This window comes from Protopterus annectens, chromosome 8.part0 (genome assembly GCF_019279795.1).
Source record: "Protopterus annectens isolate FY-2018-M chromosome 8.part0, PAN1.0, whole genome shotgun sequence".
In the NCBI taxonomy this organism is placed as follows: Eukaryota; Metazoa; Chordata; order Ceratodontiformes; family Protopteridae; genus Protopterus; species Protopterus annectens.
In genome coordinates this window covers 157,724,440-157,730,831 of record NC_056741.1, presented here as the reverse complement: position 1 = coordinate 157,730,831, position 6,392 = coordinate 157,724,440, and the positions used below count along the sequence as shown (strand labels likewise).

The 6,392-nt window shown below is 41.2% G+C and overlaps 1 pseudogene; it reads left to right on the top strand.

Moving 5' to 3' along the window:
• The first annotated feature begins 577 nt into the window (after window positions 1–577).
• LOC122808170 lies at window positions 578–3,741 on the top strand (annotated as a pseudogene).
• Window positions 3,742–6,392: the final 2,651 nt, after the last annotated feature.

Here is a 6,392-nt window from a genome sequence, read left to right as displayed (position 1 = left end):
CTAGTCAATGGATGGGTAATTAAAGTCACCCAAAACCAGGGTGTTTGATTGCATCTTGATTGACTCAATTAGATCCAAGTAGACTGAGTGGATGTCCTGATTCTTGGAAGGTTAACATCTTCATGTTTCTGGAAGGTAGAGCTGAAGGAAAGAAAAATCTGAAAATGGGAGTCCAAGGTATAGTTAGAGGTGCTGCACGCAAATGGCACAAAACTTCAAGGTGAATCACAGAATAATGCCAAAGAAGTTGAAAAGTAAAGTGTACAAAAAAAATGTAAGTGTTACTGTAGACCACAGAAACTTGGACAGTGAAAGCAGAACATCTGAACAGGCTGGAGGTGATGAAGATGAAGTGCCAGACTGGGTAATTAGACATACACTGTGAGATAAGCAAAGAAATTAGGAAATCATACAGAAGGTCAAGGAGAAAAGATTACAGTGGTTTGGTTATATGTGCAGGAAAGTAGAAGGTGATTGGGTAAAGCAGATTTAGGAGAGGCAGGAAGAAGACAAGAGAAGATGAGAATAGCAAGCCAAGGGATATGATTGCATGAAACAAGTCCTGTGTCATGCGATTATGACTGTCAAAGAAGGTAGGAGAGAGAGGCACTAAGCTGAGAAGAGTAACAACAATTGAAGTGATGCCTCAATCCCATTAAAAATGGGAGAAAGTCGGGGGGCCAGTTGATGATGGAGATGATGAGTTAAGTTACAGGACTGCAGCGTTTATTTAAATTTGTACGTTTGACTTTCAGAAACAAATTGATTTGATTTTTCTCGTTTTGTTAAACTTTAAAATAATAATAAAGCATTTTTTCTCATCGCCAGTTTTATTCAGGGCAGGACATAATTATTGCAGCTCTTCTTTGATAAAGTGAATCAGAAAGCTGCATAGCTATAGCAACAGATGTTAGTAAATATATGTGGTGCTGGGTGCCACATAAAAAATAAAACAATAATAATACTTAGTAATACACTGAAGGTTATGTTCGGCTTTGAGGGGCATACTCTGTTTATTAATATAGTTGTATAGCTGTAACAGAACAAACTGGTAAAAAAACAGAAAAGCTTCTTTCAAACTGGTGCTGAATTCCAGGCAAAGAATATAATAGTGTAAATCCAAAAGTGACAAATCATGCATTGATGAGACTTATACTTTATTCATTTTGTTTCCCAAAGATCAATCATTGTTTAGTTTAAGCCCAACCAATGAACAGCTTATGTCAAATGACTGAATCTCTTCTACGCATTGTATGTCAATTGATTAAAGAGGATTAGGCATACAAAATTAACAGTAAATTGTCCTTCAAATTGTGACCACCTTTGGTGTGCATCCATGGGAAAAATGGAAGTAAAGGACAATCACATTTCTGTACTGCTGGATCACTAAATGTAACTTCCTACATCACATAATAATTCATATAACCTACTCTGTACAAATTATTGCAGTACCTGATGTGACCATTAATAGGTTCGTAGGTAAGTACTACGCTAGCTGCCCTTGTGGGCCATTTAAGACTAGACACTTTTCTTTTTTGTGCTCGAACTAACCTATCCCAGCTGATAAGATATTGGCCTTACCCATCCCATGGTTGATAATTATATACTACCCAATGACAATAACTGGAATCATACCACAGATAATTTGAGGGTACTCATGCATGGGATAAAGCATTTAGGAGCTACCTCTGCCCATTATTAGTGCAAGAGGCAGTCCTGGGGTAAATTTGTTTTTTCTCATACATAGTTCAAGTTGCTCTTCAGTATGGACAGGGATGAACTTTGTTTTATGTGGATGGGAAGTCTGTTCCAGAACAGTGATATTCTCTGCAAGTTATACTTTTTCTTCCAATTTATTGATGTTGGAGAAGTGGTTTAGATCCCTAGACGAAATAATTCTAATGCCATTTGGCTTGCTCATGTGCATTAAGTCCATCAGTGTTGGGAAACAGGATACCTTGTATGCCAGACACAGGTCACCTCTTAGTAGTCTGTAGGACACCGATTGTAGTGACAGGGCTTTGAGCCAGTCTATGTAGGACATGCTGTTTAGACCTTGTATCCTTTTAGTAAGATATATCTGTGAGTGTTCCACTTGTTGCATGTGTATGGACAGATATATGCCAAAGGGGGCATTATATGTTGACCATTTAAAATGTTGGGACCTGCTACGGTGAGTCCTGAAATGTGGAGACGGAATGGCAAAAAACATCAGATGTGTTTATACCAAGTCTGATTTGCCATTTTTCAGAATATTCCCTTTTCACCAAGGTATGGCAATGTCTGAGTTGTTATATATAAGTTTGGCAGGTACGGGGGTTTGCCCACAGATTGAGGGGTGCAGGGGGACCACACCATGGCTTAGATTCATGTTCTAGCATCCATACTGTAGGGCAGTATTAATGTTCTGTTGAACCCCACACACCAGGACTTAGATTCATGTTCCAGCAGTGACATTGTAGTACAATCTTAATGTGGTGCTGACCTCCCCACACCAGGGCCTAGACCAATGTTTCACCACTGACACCACAGTGCAGTATTAATATGATGTCATACTCACCGCACCAGGGCTTAGACTCATGTTCCAGCAATAACACTGCAGTGCAATAAATGTGACACTAAACTCATTGCACTATGACTTAGTTTCATTTTTCAGCAGTGACACTGCAGTGCAGTATCAATTTCCTGCTGAACTCCCCCCACTAGGACTTCAACTCATGTTCCAGCAGTGACAGCGCAGTGTAGTCTTAATGTGGTGCTGACCTCCCCACAACAGGGCCTAGACTGATGTTTCACCACTGATACTGCTGTGCAGTTTTAATGTGGTACTGAACTCACCACACCAGGGCTTAGATTAATTTTCCAGCAGTGACACTGTATGGCAGTATCAGTTTCCTGCTGAACTCCCCACATCACTTCAAAGACTGATGTTTCAGCAGTGATAACACCAGTGCAGTATTAATGCAGTGCTGAGCTCCCCACACTAGGGCCTAGACTGATGTTTCACCACTGACACCACAGTGCAGTATTAATGTGGTATCATACTTGCCAGACCAGGGCTTAGACTCATGTTCCAGCAGTGACACTGTAGTGCAGTAAATGTGGCACTGAACTCATTGCACTATGACTTAGAGCATTCTCCAGCAGGGCTGAACTCCCCACACCAGGGTTTAGACTCCTGTCCCACCACCGACAGTGCATTCTAGTATTTATGCAATGCTGAATTTCGCACAGCAGGGCCTGAATTCACATTCCGGAAATATCACTGCAGTGTAACACTAGTATTATACTGTAATCCTCGGACGATTGCAAATATCAAAAAAAAAATAAAACAGTATTCCTCACCAGATATCCTCTAGTCACTGTTAATTCTGCTTTGTGCCCCCCCCCCCAAAAAAAAGTGTCACAGGCATAATCGAATTTTAAAAAAGTCAAAAGTCTAGAGCTGAATTACAAATCTTTTCTTCATGGTTTGACGGGAAAACCTGATGTTCAAACTGAAGTGGGGGATGGAGTACAAGGGTTTTTGGTTCCTTAGGAGCATAAATTTACTGCTTACAATAAAGGAAAATGTTAATGTTAAATCATTCTGGTTGTATAGGAGATGTACTGGTCAAGTGCAGTTGTGTTATGTTAATTAGAAGTGCTAAAGAAGAGAAAGAAGATAGAAAACAGGAGGATAAATGCATGCCTCATGTTTTCCTTTGCTACAAAAAATACTTGCAGTTTGTTTTACTTTAGAATAAGCTAATGGAATTTGTATATGTAAGTGTCTTGTTTGGGTTTAAAGCACATTAATTAATGGTGAACAGAATGGCATTTAACAGTCTAGGGTACTCTGCAAACAGTTTTACAGTTCTAAAAATATAAGAGGCGATATTTTGCCTTTATTTTGAAAACACATATAAAGAGAATTTATTAACAGAGCCCATTTTATAAAGATATTCTTTGGAAGAGAAGGAATGTTTTCATTTTTTAAAAGACCTGTTGCTCCTGAAGGGAAAATATATGGCTCAGAATTGTTTACTTGATCTGAACTCAGCAGTATCAATATACAGTACTGCAATCACATTACATTTTTTTCATGTATGAACTCTGGAGCCTCTTATGTTTAGGAGTTCATTGAGGGCTCTTTGAATGCTGGAATCTCACAAGGTTTTAAAGTTCATTCAAGTCTGTAAAAGTTAAAATACCATGTGTATAAATAGAAGTGATTTTCCTAGCCAGCCCCTAACATTTATCATTTAGTCAACAGCAATGTCTGTCTAGCAAGAACATTCTTTCACTGTGATGGTTTCGCTTGTAATCAGTGTCATTGCTAACAACAACTAGTGCAGCTACAGTACACTCAGATTTGTTCAAGGTTTCCTTCTATCAAACTTTTCTGCTGAAATGTACTAACAAATCTGCGAGTAGGATGAAGCAACATAAAATTCTGGGAACACTCTGCATCTTAGAGCAATGCAGCAATTGCCTCATGTACACAGACAACCCTCTCCTCCTACCACCCAACACTACAACCTGTGAGAGATGCACTTATATAACCAAACTGGAAGCAAAGCTCTCTTCACCCAAGACTGGACTAGACAGTCAAGAGAAGGTAAACACTTGCACCACACCACACTCATCACATAGTCCCTCAAAACCTACACCACCAAAACACACACATAGAAACACAAAACACACACCTACATTCACAGAGGCTCTCAAAAAAAAATCTACCTAAGCAACAGGGACCTCCAAAGCAGAAATGCAAGCAACCTCCATCCCCCAACACAACCCAAATGACACAGCCCACAAACTCAGTGTGCCACTCAACCACAGCGCATAAGGCATAACAACATACCCAACACTCTAGTCATAGGTGACTCTATAGTCAGGCACACTGATGCTCCACTCACCAGGCTAAACAAGGGGAAAGTTACTGTCAGCTGCCTGTCAGGTGCCATGATCCGCCACAAAATGCATGCACTCAGGTCACTCCACAGCAAGTACAAATATGACTCTGTCATTGTCCATGTTGGTGTGAATGACCTGAGATGTACCTCCCTGGACTACATGAAAAGAGACATGGAGGAGTTTTCTGATCTTGTAGCCCAGGCAGGTATGATCCTAGCCCTGAGTAGCATCCTGCCATCACCCAGAATGATACCACAGTATAAGGACAAAATGATTCACTTCAACAATTGGCTAAGCTTCTGGTGTCATTCTAATGGGATCCGGTATCAGTCTGCCTGGGATGACATGATCGACAAACCACGATGCTTTGCCAGAGATGGCCTGCACCTGTTGCCCTTGGGATTCTGGATACTGGCTAAGGCTCTTGCCACACCTATAGTGCCTTTTTTAGGCAAGATTCAAATGACAAATTCACCACCATGACAGGTACAAGCAAACAAAATCTGAGGGTACTGCTACTTAATGCTAGAAGTCTAAACCTCAAAATGCACTCACTTGAGGCACTCCTTAAAATGGAGAACTTCGACACCTGTGCAGTGACTGAGACCTGGTTCAAGGCTCCAGAGAGCACCCCTGCATTACCAGGCTATAATTCATACCACACCTTTCAGCCACCTAACCTGGACCGAAGCACTAAAGGCGGAGGCGTGTCCATATTCATTAAGGATATCCACACCTCTAGGCTAGTTGCTCAGCATAATGTATTCGAGATTATCCAAGTGCAACTAACTCTGGGCAAGACTGCAATGCAAATTGTAGCTTGCTACAGATCCCCCACCAAACCCCAGGATTCCCACTCCTCATTTCTTGATACACTGGAAAATATTAGGATACAACCTAACACTCTAATAATGGGCGATTTCAACTACCCCACCATTAACTGGGAAAACTACTCATGTACCAGCTCTTGTGCTCAACGTTTTCTGGAATTCATAAATTACAATACCTTGGATCAACTTATCCACACCCCCACCAGGGGCAGCAATATCCTAGACCTGGTCATTACCACCATGGGCAACTGGTGTTCCACACCAGAGGTCAATACCTCGTTGGTCAGATCCGACCACAAGCAAATCACCCTAGACATCCACAACCCACCCCCACCCCCCATTAGGGAAACCACCGTAAAAAATGTCTCCAAAGCCAACTTCACACTTCTTAAGACAGAAGTGGCAAACTTTACGACACCCATGTTGACGGACAATAGAGATACGACTGCTGAATCCTATACACTTGCACTTTATAAGCACTTGCACGAGTGCATGGATCGTGTAATCCCTAACAGAACCAAGATGCTATCCTCCAAAAAAGGGAAGACAATCTGGTGGTCCCCTGCTATAAACAAACTCTACAACAGAAGAAAGAAACTGTTGCAAAAAAGAGTAAAATCCCATGACTGGAGGAACTCCCTGGTCAGCCTCAGTAAGAAGCTG